At 37.1% G+C, this 22,880-nt stretch overlaps 2 protein-coding genes and 1 long non-coding RNA gene across 11 annotated transcripts in view; 2 read left to right on the forward strand and 1 right to left on the reverse strand.

Moving 5' to 3' along the window:
* ENOX2 (ecto-NOX disulfide-thiol exchanger 2) overlaps positions 1–22,880 on the forward strand; it is a 279,083-nt gene that overhangs the window by 33,654 nt on the left and 222,549 nt on the right. The window lies entirely within an intron of this gene.
* LOC145537233 (bcl-2-like protein 1) overlaps positions 1–22,880 on the forward strand; it is a 142,660-nt gene that overhangs the window by 33,654 nt on the left and 86,126 nt on the right. The window lies entirely within an intron of this gene.
* LOC145535513 (uncharacterized) lies at positions 1,944–8,061 on the reverse strand. The gene is made up of 2 exons (XR_014075446.1): positions 7,740–8,061; positions 1,944–4,652 (listed from the first exon to the last, which is right to left on the reverse strand). It is a non-coding gene; the product is annotated as an uncharacterized LOC145535513 (long non-coding RNA).

A 22,880-nucleotide genomic window follows, 5' to 3' on the forward strand; every position in this document is an offset into this window, starting at 1 on the left:
GACTTGAGCTTCACCACTCCCTATTGTATGACAATTTGATGTTATCACAATATCATAAATTGATGTTTCCTGCTGGCCATTTATGGATGAGGGAGAGGAGCAGTTAAGGATGGCCTCTAGATTTCCAGATTGAGTGACTGGATGAACAAAAATGCTAACAGCCTAGATCAGGAATTCAGGAATATGAAAGAATTTGAGAGAAAAGAGAGATTATTGCTTTGATTATATCAAGTTGGAAGTATCTACAGGATATTAATCAGAAACATAGATCTGAGGATCTGAAGATAAGTATGCATTAGAGATATAGATTGGAGAAATCATTAGTTTATAGGTCATAGCTGAAACCATTTAAGTAAACTAGGTATACTAGAGTATATGTAGAATGTTAAAAGAAGACTGAGCTCAACAAGAAACCAATGAAGTGACCAGAAGTAATGCTAAAGAAGGCAAGAGTTCCCAGCATAGGGTAGACCTCAAAGAGTAGACTTATAGTGTAGATGCTAGTGTAGACTCATAGTGTACAAACACTTTGAGTGGTTATCAATGTGTGGATCATGAATCTCTGGGCTCCCCAAGACTCTTTCAGAGAGTGTGAGAGGTCAAAACTGTTTTCACAATAATTCTAATGTTATTTGTCTTTTCCCCTGTGTTGACATTTTCACTATTGATGCAGAGCAATGGTGGATAAACTGCTGGTGCCTTAGCACAAATCAAGGGAGTGGTACCAAATGGTACTTGTTAGTAATTGTATTCTTTTTGTTTTTTTTTAGTAATTGTATTCTTTACCACCACACACTCACAGTTAAAGAATTTCATTTTCACTTAATAATGTCCTTGCTAAACCAGTAAATATTATTAGTTTTATTAAATATTGATATTTATGCACATATCCTTTGAAACAGCTTTTTTGAGGTATAATTGACATACAAAGAACTGCACATATTTAACGTTCACAATTTGATTACATATCTTTTTAATAATCTATGTATCAAAATGGGAAACGTGCATAAGACACTTCTCATACATTCTGAAGCATGACAGTGTCTGGAGGTAAAGCAAGTGCTTTACCTGATTGAGTTGTAAACTGAACTACAAGATTTTTACACAGAATTTTAATTTTACTTGAAAGAACAACTAACAAGCAGTGATTATTCAGACCTGGGTATTTGGCAGCCATTTTCTCAGAAATAAAGTAAGCCTGTCACTTTGAGGAAAATGACTGACAGTATTTGTTGTCAACAATAAAATTTGAGCTTTTAAGTGAAAATTAGAATTTTGGAACACTTGAATCTACTAGCAGAAACCTGAGAGCTTCCCAATACTAACCATCTATTCTGATGAGATTGAAAGGTTGCCACTATGGGCCTGGGATTCTTGGCCTCCGGAGGAGAGAGATTTGATCCGGGGCCAGTGATGAGGCTTGATCACTCAGAGCTTATGTGTAATAAAGTTTTATTAAAGTATAAAAGAGATAGAGAAAGCTTCAGACACAGACATTAGAAGGGAGCAGAAAGAGTGTCCCCTTGCTAGAGTATAGCAAGAAGTTACATACCTATTAGCAAGCTGCTAATTAGAGAAAGGAAATGTCTCAAAACTCAGGGAGTTGCACCAGGCTCCTCACCCACAACATGCATTTTGAGATAGCGTTGGCACAAGGTGAGTCATCCCGGGCCATAAAACAGTTGACATGAATCTTGAAGAAAGGCAGATTTCCTAGCAAATACATAGTTTCATTAACATAGCTTAAGAGAACATTTCCATGAGTAAAACATACTGGTTTGTTGAGCCATTATCGCTTCTGCATCTTAGGCAGAACTGACTTGAAGAAAGGCAGATTCTAAGGTAAATGCATAGTTCATTAACATAGCTTAAGCAAAACATTTCCACAAGAAAATGCATTGGTTAGCTCAAGGTTTGAGAAAAGTTAAGTTCAGGTGGAACCAGGTGTCATCTTGGCAACACAGAATTTTAAAAGAAACCTCCTTTTAATTTTGTATACAGCAGGGAAAAAAACCACCTGACACTTGTAGTTTGTTTTCTCTTGCCGCTTAAGAGAGAGGAAAAAAAACGTCTGACACTTGCAGTCTATTCTCTCGCTTGAGGACCCTAGCCTTCCTGCCTGTTACTCTCAAGATCAGCAGTGACGTTAACTAATGTGATTTTTAAAATACTATGTAATGAAATAAGCTACCATTTGGAAGATCTATATAGCTCAGTGAAACACTATTTTTCAAATGGTCGATGCATGATGTTGTAAAATCATGCTTGGGTAAAGATTCATTTAAAGCATAAGGCTGGGGAACTTCCCTGGTGGTCCTGTGGTTAAGAATACACTTTCCAATGCAGGAGACACAGGTTCGATCCCTGGTCAGGGAACTAAGATCCCATATGCCATGGGACAACTAAGCCAGTGAGCCACACAACTAGAGAGCTCACCTGCCACAACAAAGAGTCCACATGCTGCAACAGAGATCTAGGGCAGCTAAAATAATTTTTTAAAAAATAATAAGGTACAAGGCTGACCAGTGGATTTTAATATAACAATGTGTAAAAAATTCATTAATATGGATTCAGATTCCCCACTGCATTTGTCTTAAAGAAACTACCAGTGTCAAATTTTGGTGTAGTATTAAAGAAGAACATCCATAATTATCTGAAACAATTATTCAACTATTCTTCCATTTTTCAGTTACATATTTACATTAGGCCAGATTTTCTTCATATGCTTTAAAAGAACCTATCACAAAAAAACATATCACAACATATTGAATGCAGAAGGAGACACAGAAATTCAACTGTCTTCTAATGAACTCTCATATTAAAAAGATTTGCAAATTAGTCAAACACTATTATTCTTACTTTTTATTTTGTTTTGAAAAATACAGTCATTTTTCATAAACATGTTACTTAATGTAAACATACATTTGACTCTTGTTATGTTTAAAAGAGTAAATAAATCAAAACTTTTAAAATGTCACAGTTATAATTACTAGTATGTGCTAAGTTGCTTCTGTTATGTCTGACTGTTTTGCAACCCCGTGGACTGTAGCCCACCAGGCTCCGCCTGTCTGTGGGATTCTCCAGCAAGAATACTGGAGTGGGTTGTCATGCCCTTCTCCAGGGGATCTTCCTGACTCAGGGATTGAACCTGTGTCTCTTATGTCTCCTGATTGGCAGGTGGGTTCTTTACCATTAGCACCACCTGGGAAACCCAATTTTTTTGTATAGTTGGTATTAAATATAACCTACAGAAATCAAAGACTTTGAGATTCTAAGTATTTTTTAAAACTTAGAATCAGATCTGCTGTTGTGGATTACTGAAAAAAAGTGGTGGAGGGAACAAATGATGGTCCTTGTCTTACTGTTAAGTAGACTAGACTCCTACAAGGGAAACTGACACAATGAAAAAATACGATTAAGAGGCAGAGCAAGTAATATATACAGTAGGCACTAACTAAGAAAAGGAAAGTAGGGACATAAGTGGTAAGGGACTTGTTGCCAAGAGAGGCTTAAGCATAGGTAGGATTTTGTACAACAGAAGAGTGGGGAATATTCTTTCCAAGCTTAATGACTATCATGAGCAAAATCCTAGAGGCCCAGATAAACTTAATATGCTCTAGGAACATTAAGGAGACCATCCTGACTGGAGTAAATAGTTTGCATTGGTGAATAGCAGGAAATTAGTTTGAATAAATAGGCTAGAGGCAAATTTGGAGAGCTTAAAATGTCAGGATGAGGAGTTTAGGTTTTATGGACAATGGAAAGCTATTCAAGTTTCCTGATTCAGGATGATGACATGATGAAGGCAATATTTTATAAAAATTAGCCTAGAAGTAGTATAAAGGAGAGATTGGAATAGAAAGACTAGAAATTAGTTAGGGTAGTATTATAGTCAATCCATTCATCAAGTGGTAAGGACATAGTCATGGTAGTGGAAAGTAAAGAATGGATGCAAGAGATATTGTAAAGGCAAAATGAGCAGGACTTGATTGATTAGAAAAAGATTAATGGTGAGACTGGATGACTGAGAGAATAGTGCTGTCATTGATGGAATATAAGAACATAAGGAGACCAATTTTAAGTAGTTGATGATAATTAGGTCATTACTTGAAGGTGTGGGATTATCCAAATAGAAATATATATGAATAGGGAGTCACTAGATAGGAAATGGGATGAGAAATATAAAACTGAGAGGCTACATTTAAAGAGATAAGTATTGTGTTTGAGGAAATGAATGCGTTTGCTGAGGAATAAATTCTATAAATCAGGAGCCCAGGAACTAAGACTTAATGATAGGTGGAGCCAGTGAAGAAGAATGAAGAAACAATTGAAGACTAATAGGAGAACAGAATAATACCAGACTGTTGGAGAAGACTCTTGAGAGTCCCTTGGACTGCAAGGAGATCCAACCAGTCCATCCTAAAGGAAATCAGTCCTGGGTGTTCATTGGAAGGACTGATGCTGAAGCTGAAACTCCAGTACTTTGGCCACCTGATGCAAAGAGCTGACTCACTGGAAAAGACCCTGATGCTGGGAAAGATTGAGGGCAGGAGGAGAAGGGGACAACAGAGGATGAGATGGTTGGATGGCATCACTGACTCAATGGATGTGGGTTTGGGTGGACTCTGGGAGTTGGTGATGGACAGGGAGGCCTGGTGTGCTGCGGTCCATGGGGTCGCAAAGAGTCGGACATGACTGAGCGACTGAACTGAATGGAAACCAAGAGGGGACAGGTTTTCAAGAGGTTGGAAATCAGCCACATCAAATTCTACAGAAAATAGAAGATTTAATGTATAATTTGAGTTCAGTGAAAACAAGAGTCTTTGTATTGTATTTTTCACTCAACAATGTTTCCTAAATGCCTAGAATTGTGATCATTGGAAACCTTCTCAGAAACTTCCTATCACGGGTTTGTTGACAAATGTTTTCACTGAAGTTGTAGAAAGAGAGAAGATACAGAGCTAAAGTCAACTTTTTAGTGATAAAACTGGGAACACATCCTGTATCTTGAAGTATGAAAATTTATCTTTCTGTATAAAATATAAAGAACTTTTTAAAAAAGTCTAAAAGCTTAAACAGATATATACTAACTCATATATAATTTTTTACACACAAACATATATATATATGAAGGTTTTTTAAAACATGTTGTATTTACTGAAAGAGTATGATCAGAAACTGAAAAGCTGAGTGAGAAAAAAAAATAACATGAAGAGATAAAATTTATCTTCAAATGATTTCCTCAATTACAAAACCACCCAGAAATATAGCAGAAAATGTGTGACATTAATAGTAACTCCATTTTAATTTCAGTGCTATTATTCAGTTAGTGTAAATTAATATGAAATATGATACAAACAGTTAAATGTAGCCCCCATATATTGCTTTTAGTGCATATTTGAAGGCAGAGATAGGAAAAGTAGACTAAATCAGTGAGAAATTGAATTCTAAAAACAGATATTATAGTTTTCCTCGTGGTTCATATGTCAGAATTATCTCTCTCTTCCTCTTACCTTTTCTTTAGTTCTATTGCTCTTTTTTTAGTTTAATAACTAAAATTATAAAAATACGCATTTTAATGAGAAAATGGTAATTTAGCAGGAAGCAGAACAATGCTGTCTTGCAGCAGATCTTTAAATTCAATTTTTAACTAAATTAATTTCATGAGGTGTGTTGTTCTATCTAAATCTAGACATTATAGGTATTCATTTAGATTCATAAACCGTATCCCATTAACTCCAAATAAAAGATATAAACCTATTCTTGTCTATAGAGACAGAGAAAGGAGTAAGGTAAGAGAGAAAAGTACTTTATTATTCATAACAAAATCAGATGCCTATCTGAAACTGAGAAAGGAGAAAATATGTATAATGTGTGTTTGTGTATATGTATTTCAAAAGGAATACATTAATGAAGTAGCTATTTCTTATTTGGAATGACAGATATCTTTGCTCTCAAAAAGAAAAATAGTAGGGTCTTCCCTGGTGGTCCAGTGGTTAAGAATCTGCCTCCCAATGCAGGGGATGAGGGTTTGATCCCTGGTCAGGAAACTAAGATCTCACATCCCAGGGGAAAACTAAGAGAGCCCATGCACTCTGGAGCCCCTGTGCTACAACTGGAGAGAATTCTGCGTGCTGCAGTGAAACATCCTGCATGTCACAACTAAGACCTGACACAGCCCAAAGTAAATAAATTTATAAAGAAGAAGAAGAAATGATATAGGAAGAGTTTGAATTAGATGACCTCTTAAGTCCCAGATTATACATTTCAGGTATAAGTCTTGGTTATTTATGTTTAGGAGAATGAGAGAACATGCAGAATTAAAATTTGTAGATTACCCCTAAACTTTTAGCCTAAACTTTATTAGAGTCCATACCAGATGTCTTTGTGGGTATGTGTGCATGTGTGTACACATGTTCAAGGCATCTGGGCTTGGAGGTTATGGGAGTAAGGCAGCGCTGTGTACCTTGCAATAGGATGCTCAGTCTTTGTGTTCTACTGGGAAATGTGGGTAACTGTTTTACAGACATAACCCACCTTTGTATTCTCTGTAGCTCAGGAATCCATTAGAATAAGAAGGAAGCTATGATTAGCCCTCCCTATGCCCCTTGGAAAGGCTTTTCTTTTCAAATTCTCATATTCTTATCAGATTTAATTAAGGTTGTTGCTTGATGTTTTCTCATCCCCCATAGGTTCTATTTCATACTCATTCATTTCAAATATTTATTGATTGCCTACTATGTGCCAGGTGCAGCTCTTGGTGCTGGAGATCTGAGTACCAAGAAAAAGTCTCTCCCCATTGTTCAGCTTCTAAAGGGAGGAGATAGGCAAATACTACACACACATACTCCTAAGTGATATATACACACACACACTCCTAAGTGATATATATATATATATATATATATATATAGTAAGTGATTATGTGTGTGTATATATATTTCAATATAATATGGGAGAGAGAGCAGAATTAGGGGATTGGGAGCATTGGTGAGATACAGTTTGCAATTTTAAATAGGATGTTCAGGATAACCTCACTGACAAAGGGCATTTAAACAATAATTTTTAAAATAATTTTTAATTATTTTGTTTAATAATTTAAATAGTTATTTGCTATATGAGGGAATGACATTCAAGCAGAGGAAACAACCAGCACTGAAAGGCCTTCAGTCAAGAGCATGTCTGGACTGTTCAAGGAGCTAGTGTTCAAGGAACTAGTGTGGCCAGAGCAAATGAGCAAGGGGAATGATAGGAGATTAATTCAAAAGAGTATAATTGGGAGAGAGACCATAATAAGAACACTGGCTTTTACTCTGAACAAAATAAGAAAATTTTGGAGGATTTTGAGCACAAGATGATGTGATCAGGCTTTTGAAAGGATCATGCTGGCTACATTCTTGAGAATAGATTACAGGGTTATGGGCAAAGTGGAGGCAGTTAGACTAATAGAGAGATGCTGCAATAGTCCAAGCAAGAGACAATGGTGGCTGGGAGCAGGGTGGAAACAGTGTTAGATGGTGAGCAGTGGATAAACTCAGGGTATATTATAAGGGTACAGCAAACAGAATGTGCAGATAAATTAGATGTGAGGTATGCAAGGGAGAACTCAAGGAAATTCAAAGTTTAGCCTGAGCTATAGAAATAAAGGAAAAAATAAACAAATGGGGCCTAATCAAATTTATAGGCTTTTGCACAGGAAAATAAATTTAGTTGTTCAGTCATGTCCAACTCTTTGCGACCCCATGGGCTGTAGCCCACCAGGCTCCTCTGTCCATGGAATTCTCCAGGCAAGAATACTGGAGTGAGTAGTCATTCCCTTCTTCAGGGGATCTTCCCCACCTCGGGATCGAACCCAGGTCTCCTGCATTGCAGGCAGATTCTTTACCATCTGAGCCACCAGCCAAAGAAACCATAAACAAAAGAAAAGACCACCTATGGGCTGGAAGAAAATATTTGCAAATGATGCAAACTGCAAGGGCTTAATTTCCAAAGTATACAAATAGCCCATACAACTCAATAACAAAAAACAAACAACCCAATCAAAAATGGGCAAAAAAAGTAAATAAACATCTCTCCAAAGAAGACATACAGGTGGCCAACAAGCACATGAAAGTATGCTCAACATCACTATTTATTAGAGAAATGAAAATCACAGCCACATTGAGGTATCATCTCACACTGGTCAGAATGACCATCACTAAAAAGTCTGCGAATAACATGCTGGAGAGGGTATGGAGAAAAGGGAACCCTCTTACACTATTGGTGGGAATGTAAATCAGTGCAGCCACTACGGAGAATAGTATGGATTTTAAAAACAAAAATAGAGCTACCATGTGATCTAACAATCCCACTCCTGGGCATATATCCAGAGAAAACTAATTCTAAAAGAAACAAGCACCTCAGTTCATAGCAGCAGTATTTACAACAGCTAAAACATGAAAGATATATATGGGAGAACAGCATGGAAGCATGTAAATTATCATATGTGAAACGAATCACCAGTCCAGGTTCGATGCATGATACAGTGTGCTCGGGGCTAGTGCACTGGGATGACCCAGTGGGATGGGATGGGGAGGGAGGTGGGAGGGGGGTTCTGGAGGGGGAAAACATGTACACCCATGGTGGATTCATGTCAATGTACGGCAAAACAAATTAAAAAAAATAAAGAAAAAAAACATGAAAGCAACAAAATTTCCATTGACAAATGAATGGATAAAGAAGATATGGTATATTTATGGTATAACATAACAGAATATTGCTGCTGCTGCTGCTGCTGCTAAGTCGCTTCAGTCGTGTCTGACTCTGTGCGACCCCATAGACGGAAGCCCACCAGGCTCCCCCGTCCCTGGGATTCTCCAGGCAAGAACGCTGGAGTGGGTTGCCATTTCCTTCTCCAATGCATGAAAGTGAAAAGCGAATACTACTCAGCCATAAAAAAAGAATAAAATAATGCCACTTGCAGCAACAGCAGTGGACCTAGAAATTATCTTACTAAGTGAAATAAGTCAGACAAGACAAATATTGTATGATATCATATATGTGGAATATAAAATATACAAATGAAATTATTTACAAAACAGAAACAGATTCACAAACATAGAAAACAGATGTATGGGGAACGGAGGTGAGGAGGGATAAATTAGGAGCTTGTGATTAGCAGATACAAACTACTATATATAAAATAGATAAAATAATAAAGTCCTACTATATAGCCCAGGGAACTATATTCAAAGTCCCGTAATAAACTGTGATTGGAAAGAATATGAAAAAGAAAGTAGAATCACTTTTCTGTACACCAGAAACTAACACAACATTGTAAATCAGCTATACTTCAATTTTTAAAAATTTTCAGTTTTTGCCTGAGGAAGGACGTGACATTTACTGAGATGAGAAAGACTATAGGCAGAGTGTGACATGCAGGAGTTCAGTTTTGGACATGTTAGTTTCAGATGTTTATTAGATATCTAATTGGAAATGTCAAGCAGGTAGGTGGGTATATGAGTCTGTGGTGCAGTGGAAATGTCTGGGCAAGAGCTATACATTTGGAAGTCTTTAGCACATACCTAGTATTTAAAGCTGAGTGAAGACAGAAAAAAGACCCAAAGTCTGAGCCCTGAGTTAAAAAGTGGAACAGAGGGGTAGGGCCATCAAAGAAGACTGAGAAGGAATGGCCAGTAAGAGGTAGGAGAAAAATCAAAAGAGCATGGCATCTTGAAAGCCAAATTAAGTAAATTGATCATTGACCATAATCTCTTCTGTCTTCTCTACTGCTATTGCCCTCCCTAGTTCAGCACTGCATCATGACTTGTCTAAACCACAACAGTCTCTTAATTGGTCTTCTTGCCTCCCTTCCTATATCCTCACTGCACCCCCACACTGCTAGACTTTTCTATTTAAAACACAAATTGGATCCTGTCACTCCCATAAAACGCTTAATCTATTTGTAGTTTATGCACACTCTGCTGTTTCTCTCCTCCAGGTTTATATAGTTCATTGTGCCTGAAATGCCCTCCTTACATTTTTCATCACCTAGCTAACTCCTACTCATCCTTCAAAACTCAGTTCAGGTAGTATCTCTTTCAGAAAGTCTTCCCTGGTCTCTTCCTCTATACTTTAGTTATGCCTTGTGTATATTTTTATTGGTGTCCTGACATACTATTTCATAATTATCTGTTTATATATCTGTTTCTCCCATGTAGGCTGTTATTTCTTTAAGGGTGGTGATGATATTTTACCCATGTTTAAATGTTTGACATCTAGCACAGGGTCTGACACACAGTAGGCACTTAATAAATGTTTAATGAATGAATGCATAAATGAGTGGTCACTCTTTATCCTTGCTCTGAATGTGTCAGTTTCAGTTTAGAGGGTTATACATTTTTCTCTACAACTTTGAATTGTTTCCAATTCTTCAATTTAAAATTCTAATATAACTAGTTATGGGACAGAATAACTGATTTGAATTTCAGATCCAGAAGCAGCATTCCGAATAACAATATGCTGTGGGTTTGATAGCACTAGGATATCATCTCCCCTGGTATAATCAACATCTGAGTTACTGTAATACAGCCAGTCCTCACGAGTTGGATTTGTTAGGTTACTGCCTTTTCCTCTCTGGAATAACTTTACCATGTAAAATACCATGTAAAATAAATTCTTATGGGAAGATTCAAATTTGTTTGTACCTCTGAGGAGAAAGAAGATATTGCCATCCTAGACTTTTTAAATCATCATATATCTCTCTAATACCAATCTCAAAATTGATAGTCGTGTTCCTCAGAGGAAAAGGTTTAATTTCGTTCAATAGCCCATTATGAATTTATTGTCTGTTATTTTATCTAAAATTATTTGACTTGATTCACTTGTAATGTTTTAGAACTTTCTGCTGTATTTGAGACAAAAGAATTCTCTAGTTAACATTTTGCTATTTAAAGAAATACTTTAAAAATATTGAGATAAAATTCACATAGTGATAGTCACAGATCTTAAATGTACCGATTGGATGATTTTTAACAAATGTATATACTCTTGTTATCAACACCAAAGTGAAGACATTAAACATTTTCATTGTACCTGAAAGTTCCCTTATGATCCCTTTCAGTCAGTCTTCAACCTACATGTGCTATGCTGCGCTTAGTCTCTCAGTCGTATCCCGACTCTTTGTGACCCCATGGACTGTAGCCCGCCAGGCTCCTCTGTCCATGGGGATTCTCCAGGCAAGAATACTGGAGTGGGTTGCCATCCCCTACTCTAGGGGAATCTTCCTGATCCAGGGATCGAACCCAGGTCTCCCCCGTTGCAGGCGGATTCTTTACCATCTGAGCCACCAGCTGCTGCTGCTGCTAAGTCGCTTCAGTCGTGTCCGACTCTGTGCGACCCCATAGACGGCAGCCCACCAGGCTCCCCCGTCCCTGGGATTCTCCAGGCAAGGACACTGGAGTGGGTTGTCATTTCCTTCCCCAATGCATGAAAGTGAAAAGTGAAAGTGAAGTCGCTCAGTTGTGTCCGACTGTTAGCGACCCCATGGACTGCAGCCTACCAGGCTCCTCCGTCCTTGGCATTTTCCAGGCAAGAGTACTGGAGTGAGGTGCCATTGCTTTCTCCGTGAGCCACCAGGGAAGCCCACTATTCTGACTCCTATCACCATAAATTGTCTGTTACTAAACTTTATATAAGTGAGACCATACACCGTGTCCTTTTTTTGTGTAAGCTTTGTATCGAAGGTTCATTTTTTGGCCTATCTCTATCTACTTGCTCTAGCACCATTTGTTGAGTACTATAGCTAAACATATCTTGAAACTGAATTCCTCTCTGTTACTCTTTTTCAAAATTATTTTTGCTATTCTAGCTCCCTTGTGTATCCACATAAATTTTAGGATGATTATCTATATCTAGAAAAAAATCTTGCTGAAATTTTGACAGATACCACATTCAACCTATAGGTTATTTTGAGGGAGAATTGACATCTTTACTGTGTTGAGTTTTCCAGTCCGTGAATACAGTAGGTATCTCCATTTATTGATACCTTCAACTTATTTCATCATTTTTTGCAGCTGTCAGCGCATTAAGTCATCCATATTTTTTGTTTGTTTTACACCTAAATATTTCTCTTTTTTTGAACAATTGTAAATGGTATTGTACTTTTAATTTTGGTGTTCACATGTACATTGCTAGTATATAGAAATGCAATCAATTGATTTTTGTGTGTTGGTATTATCATCTGATCTTGCTAAATTCCAAATTAATTCTAGGAGATTTTCTACATAGACTATCATGTCATCTATAAATAGGTACAAATTTATTTCTTCCTTTCTAATTTGTATGTCTTTTATTTCCTTTTTCTTGCCTATTGCACTGTCTAGAACTTCTAGTACTATATCAAATAAGAGTGGTGACAATATATCTTTGCTTTGTTCCTAATGATAGGAGAAAAATATTCAGTCTGTTAAGTAACATGTTAGATGTAACTTGTTTTGTAAATATTGTTAATAAATTAAGGAAGTTCTCCTCTACTCCTGTTTTCTGAGACTTTTATCAGGACTCACTGTTAAATTTTTCAAATGCTTTGTCTCCATCAGTTGATACGATTCTGTGGTTCTTCCTCTTTAGCCTGTTTATATGGTGGATTCCATTGATTGATTTTTTAAAATACTAAACCAGACATGCATCCCTGAAATAAACCCCACTTGGACGTGATATATAATTTTGCTTATATAAATGCTATTCTAATTGGGTTTTTTTTCCCTTTCAGGTAAAGATGTTGTTTTTCCTCTCATTGCTTTCAATATTTTTTCTTTGTCTTTAGTTTTTAGTAGTTTGATTGTGATATGTGTTGGTGTGGATTTTTTGTTTGTCCTATTTGGGATTAGCTCAGCTTTTTGATTGTGTAGGTTTATGTCTTCGGTCAAATTTCTGAAAATCTCACCCATTTTTTTTTTTTTTTCTGTGAATACCTAGTCTCCTCTTCTGAAAATTCAGTCATACAAATGTTAGATGTTTTGTTATTGTCCCACAGGTCCCCGAGGATCTGTTTACTTTTTTCAACCTATTTTCTCTTCATTGCTCATATTAGGTAATTTCTGTTATTCCATCTCAAATCCACTGATGCTTTCCTCTGTCATTTCTGTACTTCTCACGCATATCCAGTGATTTGGTTATTGTATTTTTCAGTTCTGAAACTTATATTTGGTTCTTCTTTACATCCTCTGTTTCTTTGCTGGAACTTTTCAGCAAAGTTTTCATTTGTTTTAATCATGCTTGTAATTGCTTTTTCAAGCAGTTTTATGATGATTTATTTAAATGCTTGTCAGATAATTCCAACATTTATATCATCTTGGTATTGGTATCTGTTCTTTAGTTTGAGATTTTCTGGTTTCTTGATATCACTGATTTTTTTAAAATAAATTCTTGACATTGTAAATATTATGTTATGAGATTCTCGATCTTATTTACATCTTTTCTTTTGGTATGTCTACTCTGGCATCATGCTGGTGGGGGAAGTGGTCACCACTTCATTACTACCATGTGGAAATAGAAGTCCAGGTTCTCCACTAAGCCTCCATTGATACCCTGGAGAAGTAGAGGGGCACCCTGTTACTTCTTGTTGACTTAGAAGTTGAAGCTCCCTTCTAGGGCTTTGCTGATACCACCCTGGCTGATAGAGGGAGGGGCACCTGATTTCTGCTCACCATGTGGCCTCCACTAACATTGGCTGGGGATTAAAGAAAGATCCATTTGGCCTTCTCCTACCCACTAGGTTCCCTACTTAGTCTTTGCTCATTGGAATGAGAGTAAGGCCCATGTTTTTCCTATATTGTTTGGCTGGAGTAAAGTGGTTATTATCTAAAAGTTTTCTGAATTGCTGTTTGCCCCTTTCTTGGTCTTTTGACTAGAGAGATCAGGCTTTCTTGAAACTATTTTTGTCTGTGCTCTTTGGTTTCTCTGGGTTGCTGGCTTCCTCAATACCTAGTCCGAGATAAATGAAGAACACCCAGGGAATTCATCACTTTGTTATTCCTTGGATGCCAAAGTCCTTAGCCAGTCTGCCTTTTTTTCTCCACCTTTCAGAGTGCTTGTGTTTGTTTTATATAAAATAGGTTTTTAGCTGCACTTATTGGGAAAACTAGAGAGAAGTGCATCTCTTTATCTTGTGCTGGAACCAGAAACTCAGATATACTTTTTATCATTCTAATTTACCATTTATAAGGTGTTTTTCTAGAATTGGATGTATCAGCCTACAGACCCACCCCATTCATCATGTTCATAACCATCATTGAAATTATATATTTTAACCATGTTACCTCTCAGCCTTCTTTCATCCCTTGGATCATTTAGTTGACCTTAGTAGAAAATCTTCAACTCCATGATGACTTCTTTGAATATCTTGATGGTATTTTCCAAATTTCTCAACCCTGATACCTGTTCTTACTTCCAACTCTGAACTTAGTAATTTTAGCAACGGCCCAGATTTTTTCTTTAATGAAGAGAAAAATTAAGATGAATCCTCACTTCATTCAAAACTATGCTCAAATGTCACCTCTTCAGAGTAGCTTTTCATGACCATTCTCTGTACAGTTACTCTGCTTTATCTTCTTCATATCACTGATCACTATTTGACATTTTATATTTATGTGTTTGTTCATTGTCCTCATCCCTCTAATATAAAGACTTTATTAGGACAAGGCCTGTGTTTTATTCACTATTGTATTCCCAGTGCTCAGAAAATTCCCTGGCACATAGCAGTCTCTAAGTAAATATTTTAACTGATTGAATGAATAAATATGTCACAAGGGATTTGGGTGAAAGAGGGAGAATGGAAAGTTCAGGGCACCTAGTCGAAAGAATTCTAATTTATATAGTACAGTAGCCTCTAGATTAGACATACATAGACCAAACTTAGATAAAAACTTGTGAGGGGCAGAAAATTACTTTTTCTCTTTTTGATTCTTTTTTTTCTCTCATCTAAACCACATTTCTTGTTCTATGAAAATACTTTGGCATAGGAGCAAAGTCTTTTTAAATATGGCAGTTATAGCCCTCTGATGGCAAGATTGAAGACTCCTGACCAGAAATTTCCACATTTTACTTAGAAGATGGAAGCAAGTGACAGTTTGGCCAGCTGCGGCCGGTGCATTAGCACTCATGTGGTCCATGGAATAACTGTATTCATTCCAAATGCAGGTCTTTCAGTGAAGCTTCAAGACCTTGAGTTGAATCCAGTTTTTACAGGCGAGTAGTTAAAATGAATAGAAGAAAGCAGTGATGTCATTTGTCCTGAGCAGTCAGGACCTCATCATATTTCTACACCCTATGACTTTTGTTGCAGCTACCTATGGAGCCCCACATGGACTGGGATCTCTTTGCTTGTCACAGAAAAGGAAGGGATGCAACTTTTTCTCTAAGATATCACTGCACCTTGGAGGAAGATTACAAAGCAATGTGATATTTTTTATTTCATCTCTTAGTTTGATGTCTCTCTAAGCAGCTCAGGTGTCAGGTACCATAGATGGAAAAAAAAACCCTGTTTTACACCCTCCCAGAAAGTTTATAAAAATATGTCCACTCCTAATGTATACTCAGAATAATAGTGTATATTATACTATAATAAAATATTAGGGCTATGCTAAAACAAAAAAAAATGGAAAATTAACACCTTAATGTCCTTTCAAATATAGTAGCCTTCTAGGGAAACACAATTCACGTTTGAGAACGTTAGCTACATATAACACTTGTCCTGGATAACTGATATCACCTGAGCTATAAAACTGCAGAGCCACCCGGCCCTTCCCAGAAATATTTCCTCCAGAAATTATATTGTTCCTTGAACAGGCAAAGCTTTTACTCAAATGAGCTGGCTCCAACAAGCTTTACATCAAATTCTTTGCCATTGGTGCAGTTGTCTTAATTTTACTTAAGTGCTTGCTGGCTGACTTTGAGTCCAGAAAGACAAAGTATATCTTATGGGACAGAATTCAAGCTTGGGAGGAAAAAGAAAAGCAGCTGCCTTTTTGACCTCCCTGCCATTTTCTCACTACTAGTGGCAATGAGGAGATGAGAGCCAAAATGGCCTGCATTTCTATCTTGAGATACCTACTTTGGTGACTTGCTTACTTGCAGCATGTGAATGACCTCCATAAAAATAAGTTCACTGAAAGAAAGATCTCCTGGCAAATCAAAATTTGGTCTAATGATTTACTCCCACAAAATTACATTTCACATGGTTGGACCAAATTTTGCCTTTATTTTGTCTTCTGACTCAAATTGGGGAGCTATCATAATGGGGTGTCCTTTTTTGCTTTGTTTTTATTCTAATAAAATATCACCCTTTAATTGTAGGTAGTGGATAGTGGAATGAATAATGAAGAAATTTGCTTTCCTTGTAACACTGTGCTTATGAGAAAAACATCTCTAACATGTGAAAAATACTTTTAACTGTACATCTTTTGGCTGAATTTCAGTCAACATGAGGAAGATAATAACCTTATGCATCCATCCACCCATCTGTTCAGTTCATTTGTTCAATATTTATGAACACCTCCTATACCAGGCATTGATGATACAGCCACGAAAAAGATAGAGAAGTGAATCTTCTACTCCGTGGGCCCTTGATGGTGGCCTACTCCTTGAAACCCTCTTTCCTCTGAAGTGTGTCCCCACTTTATTTATTTTGTTTTCCAAAAAGTTGGTGAGCTCCTCCAAGGCAGAAATTCTGTCTTGTGTTTTCTATGATGCTCGACATTCGACAAATACTTTTTGGACTAGATTTAACAAAAATTTTTGAAGATGTAGGTGAGGAACATTTCAGAGCTAGTCATAGGATGTTAGATTTAGAAGGGGCCTTAAAGATCATCTATTCCATAGATCTTCAAAGGGTATTTGTATAGATACCTTTAGGGTTGCTTCCAGGGAATGGGAGAGGCCCAGCAGAGGGATGGTGGTACTGTTATGACCTTCAGTGTACATCAAGCATAAGATTTGCACTTTCAACCCTTTTACATGGAAGACATTTCTGTAAGATTTTATATGAACAAAGATTTGGCCGCTTAAAAAAACACTCAAAACTACTGATTGGTCCAACACCTCTTACAGATCTTTTAGATAGGCCTAAGAAGGTTAGGTGGGCTTCCCTGGTGGCTCAGTTGGTAAAGAGTCTGCCTGCAGTGCAGGAGACCTGGGTTCAATCCCTGGGTTGGGGAGATCCCCTGGAGAAGGAAGTGGCAACCCACTCCAATATTCTTGCCTGGAGAATTCCATGGACAGAGGAGCCTGGTGGGCTACAGTTCATGGGGTTACAAAGAGCTGGACACGACTGAACAACCAAGTGCATGCACACACACACACACACACAAGAAGGTTAGGTAATTTTCTCAAGGTCATACATATAGTTATTAATACTCTTAGAGCTTAAACCTGAATATTCGGATTTCCAATCTGAGATTCTCTCTATGACATTCTGTTTTTAACTAGTTCATAACTGTTGCTTGACAAAGACACTGCTTGACACATAGACGTCATAACTGACAGAAGAAATGTTCAAATCTGCTTTGACAGCCCTTCATCTCTCCTTGGACATATCTGTGCACTTAGCAAGGTGACTGTCATACAGTAAGTGCTTAATGGTGGTGGTTGTACTGGTGGTAATTATTCATGATTGATTGTTTCATCTTTCCAGATTAATATTGCACTCTAATCCTTTTAATCTGTTCTCATAGTCTTCCCTCTCCCATCCCTTCAAACAGCTTTGTTGCTCATATTCTCTGACTGCAGTCCTTGGGATGAACTGGATATGGGAATTGAGACATACATAGGAAGTTCTAACCATAGCTACTGCTTAAATGCTTACATGTTTAATTATGAAACACTTAACAGTTGTCTGTTGTCAAGATTAAGAAAATAAAATTGTTCTTTAGTTGCTAAGTCATGTCCGACTCTTTCTGACCCCATGCACTGCAGCACGCCAGGCTCCCCTGTCCTTCACTATCTCCTGGAGTTTGCTCAAGTTCATGTCCATTGAGTCAGTGATGCTGTCTAACCATCTAATCCTCTGCTGCTCTCATCTCCTTTTGACTTCAATCTTTCCCAGCATCAGGGTCTTTTCTTGGAAAAAGAAAAAAGAAAATAAATGACCATAAAACACGACTTGTACTAAAAATGCTTTTGAGAGTTTAATTAGAGCTTTTGTTTGTTTCACTGTAAGTACTGTTGCACCATCTTTTGACTTCTCACTGGATCTGTACACCTGCACAGTTTGTATTAGTACTTGCTGTGCTAGTTTCCCTAGTTTCGTGGGTTTCATTGGTTCTTCGACCTTTGCTTCCCCTGTTGCCTGCTTGCTCTTTTTTTCAGCTGGATGTCTTCTCCAGTCCAAATAAGAAATATTACTGACAAGAATTTTAAGCTGTCCTCAAGGGGAGATTACTTAGGATTGCAGTTTTTCACATCTTGCTGGCAGATCCTTTAGGTTCAGTTTAATCAGAATGTTTCCTCTCTGACCGATTTTAAGGGAGCTTTATGGAGGGTCTCCTGCCACCAGCCTCTGCTGCTATTGCTATTGCCAGTGCAGTGGGAGGGAGTGGATTGGCTTTGTAGCTAGACAGAATTGGGTGTTGTTTGTTTTTCCAGTTTATTCTTGCTCTTGGATGCTGTTACCTCTTTCTTATTAGCACCCTAGTAATAGGAAAAAAAGCATTATGACAAGAGTTTAGAATTCAAGGTTAGAATTTCAGTCTCCATTTGGTAAAAAAAAAAAAAAATAGGACCCCCAACTTTAAAAGTTCATGCTAGGTTTGCAATATTTAAAAATTTAAGGCTACTTTCACAGTTTTCTTTTGCCTCCCACTTTTTTTGCCTTATGAATGACTTTGTTATAGTGAGTGACAAGTATATCCTATCCTTGCTGATCATTTTTAAGTGGATGGATTTTCATAGAGCAGTGCATCTCTAGTGGTATAGATTTTTATCTTATGTATTGAGAGTTTATAATTCAATATTTTCAGGTTTTCATTTTTAGTTAATGACATTGATAAATAGAACTATGACTTTTATATTCATAAGATCTTCTATCTATACTTAATTATAATTATTGTGAAGTTATCAATTTTATAGCCTAGAGGTTCAGAGAAATCTAGATCAGTTTCATCATTTCCAGATAGAGAATAGCCAAGATTTTTTTAGAAAATATTTGTAACCAAGGTTATTAGATGATTTGAATGCATGAGACTATGACTTAGTTAGAAACTTGGGTAGTTTATCAGACTGAAAACTGATTTTCTACCCTAGAATCATGGTGCACCTGAAGTTTACTTAAAGTGACTTTTATCTTCAACACAATAAAATCCTGAACATTATGTAATGTAAGACAATAGTTTGCATTTATCATAGTTAGTCAGCAAACATTTATTATCTATGACCCTTCATCTTTAGGAGTTAAGGTTTTAGTTTGATAATAGTTAATTTAAATGTGTTCTACTAATTCAAGTTTTTATACTATGTAAATCAATTATTCTTTAAGATGTGTGTCTGGGTTAGACAAAAGAATAGGCAGCTGTCTGGGTTTTAGACATGATTTTTCCATAGATGCTCTGTCTTCTCGCCCTTTTGTCTCAGAGGTCGCCTAATAGATACCACTCTGCTAATGTATCAACTTGACTGTTTTTATAATTGGACTCAGTAAGACATTTATCATAAATGGAATGAATATCTAAGCACTCTATGCAATAGAAGAATATATCTTTATAAACTTGAGACAGTTCTAAAAACACTGTATTCTGGAAGAAGCCACCAGCTGCACACACAACCAGAAATTATGCTTGTATTTTAATGTCCATAGACAATGAATAAAAGACTTGGGGGTTCCTCAAAAGAAACCTATTTATATGTATTTATTCATAGATCTTAAGTATGTCAGACTGATAATTAGATATAGTGTAAAAAACACTTTATCTTCCATTAAAGTAGACCTCAGTGCTTACCTCACTCTCCAGAGATTCATCTTTAACTTATGTGAAAACACAATCAATTCACCCTTTTTAGGAGATTTTTAGGGACCACCTTTCCTCCCATTTATTACATTCTCCTGAATTTGGCCTCAGGCCTTTAAAATGTTTCTGGAATGTCTTCTCATTCACTTTTTCATGAAACTCTACTTCCTCAGTGGGGACAGTGACTAGCTGGACATAGTCTCAGGCCCCTGGTTTTGAAATCTGGATTTCCTTCCTCTGCTTGTCCCCCATAGTACAGGTACTCTAAGCTTTAAGGAGAATAAGTATGACAATAGTCAACTTTACAAAAGAAAAATCAAAAGCAAGTCCACCTGAAGCTTGGTACAGGAATACATCACTTTATTTTTTTTAAAGTATGTTTGTAAGAAACTGAATATATAAATTCCATAGTTGTAAAAAAAAAAATCTTACTTAAATGTTCAATGTTAGCTTGGCATTTTAAAATATTGCTATATCACAGGGCACTCAGTTTGGTACTGTGATGACCTAGGGAGTGAGACGGGGCGGGGGTGGGGGATGGGAGGGGAGGGAGGCTCAAGAGGGAGGAGATATATGTATACATATAGCTGATTCATGTTGTTGTACAGCAGAAACCAACACAACATTGTAAAGCAATTATACTCCAATTAAAAATAAACAATAAAGTATTGCTATATGGAATGCTTCTGTAATGCAAATAAGCACTCTTAATTTCTCTGATTTGTAGATTGGATATAGATTTTCTTCAGATAGGTCACACCTGTACTCTGGATCCCCACAAAGAATTTTTCAAGGAATGACCCCTTTGCTAGACCCTGATTTCTCAACCTGATTTCCTGTGATTTCTTTCTTCTTCATTAGCCCAGTGGCTCAGGCGTACCTTCCTGTCCCCCTGATCTCTACTTGGCTATCATATATTAATATATAAAAATATAATTATATATTTGTTTATATATGTGATATAGTGAGAATACACATAGGAACTGTATAAACGTGTATTTATGTATTTATCCATGTTCCATGGCATCCAAAATCAGCAGGCACATTGCGCATTGCTAGGGTTTTCTCTTTTTTTTCTGTATGCTGCTATTTATTCTAAATATTTTCATTTTGTCCCTTAATCATTTACATGCCATATTAACTTTATCCCCTACTGTGGTGTAACCACTTCTGAAGTGAAATGGCATCTATTTAACAGCATTGAAATTGTGGTTGCTTTTGTTCAGAAGAGAAAGTGGACACTCTTCTTTGTTCTTTGCACTGAAAGACTTTAACCCATCTCCGATATTGGCAAGGAGAATGGTTCTCTTGATTTGCTTTTAAAAGGATATGCACTAGTAATCTCATTTTACCCTTTCATTTTCCTCCTTACTACTCTGCCCCTTGGCTTCATTTGCCTCTTTATGGGGAAGAATGCATCTGAGGTTTTCTTTGCTTCTCCCCTTGCCATGATATGTAGACTAGTTTATGGAAAAATACACCAACTGCCTGCCATGCATTTAAATTCCCCACTTCTCTGCTGCATTTGTGTGCAGCAGCTGAAAGACAAATAGATGAATGCAGGACCGTTTTTGTCAGTGAAAGTTTTTGGATGCATACATTAGCAAGCACACATATCATTAAATACAAGCTTAGTATTTGGAAGCAAAAGTGGTAGTACATCAACTTTGTCCACAGAAGAGAAAAGGGATCATTGTTTGTGAGAACTAAATGGAAGCATATCCTTCCTTATCCATCAGAGGAATTAACAGATGGGAATTGGTCTTTTAGGCCATCTGGTTCCTGCCCCAGGGACCAGTAGAAGATTGGTCCTGGCATTATTGTATTCTCAGTGCTGATTATTTTTGTTACATATTTCCATAGCTTTGCAGTAATTTCACATGCTTTTGTAACTATAGTTCCTCTATTTCTCTTGACTAAAGAAGTTCAGGTTGTATCTCATTTCAAAGTAGATGTCCCCCTTTTCAACTTTGTTAAGCCTTATTCCACCAAGCTGGGTTAAGGTACTGAGATTTAGCCTTTTTAAGATAACTTATATCTACTTGGCCCTAACTTTTTCCTTACCTTTTTCCCCTCTGTTCTGAGTGTTCTTAAACAGTTTTAGAAACTTAATTACCATACAGAAATTTAACATTGTGAACATCTTAAAATTACACCTCTGAGACCAACTAACATTCCTTACAAGGGATAGAAATGAGAAGGGAAGGATGTCCAGGAATTGCCTCAATATCTCTCCTTTCCCTCTCCTCCTCCCCCTCACTCCCTCACTTTCTCTCTTCCTGTTTTCCCTCTCACACACACATGCATGTGCACACACACAAACACATTGGACTTATGTCAAACCAAATCATCCCAGTGCGATTTGGATGGAGATGGGGCATGTAAGGAAGGAGATGGAGAGCCTGAAGTGGGGTTTGTGGCATAAAAATCAAGCGTGTTAAGGAAGCAACGAAATAGACAGTTTCCAAGTCGTAAGGGACCATAGGGAATGTTTCCTAGGTTATGTACATGAGGAGAGTAAGACCCAGGGAGTTAATGACAAAATCAGTTGACTTCTCTGAAGTCCACTGTTTTGTTTCCTACACCAAGCTGAAGGCAAAAATTGTGAGGATTAAGGGTAAACATCAAAGTCCTGGATTTGCCATCTGTCCATTAATTCATTCAGTTAATCAACATATATTTATTGACCAACTATGATGTGCCAGACATTGTGCTAGGTGCTAAGGACCCCATATGGTCCCTGACCTCAAGGAGCTTATAAGTTTATTCACCAAACTCTAGTGAGAAATAGAAAAGTGAAGAAATAGGCAATCACAGTACAGAAGTTTCCATAGTACACAGAGGATGCTAACAGAGCATATAAGAGGTGCCCCCTAACCCTGCTTTAGGTGACAAGGGATA

Source organism: Giraffa tippelskirchi, chromosome X (assembly GCF_054371585.1).
Source record: "Giraffa tippelskirchi isolate mGirTip1 chromosome X, T2T-mGirTip1v1.2.pri, whole genome shotgun sequence".
Lineage (NCBI taxonomy): Eukaryota > Metazoa > Chordata > Mammalia > Artiodactyla > Giraffidae > Giraffa > Giraffa tippelskirchi.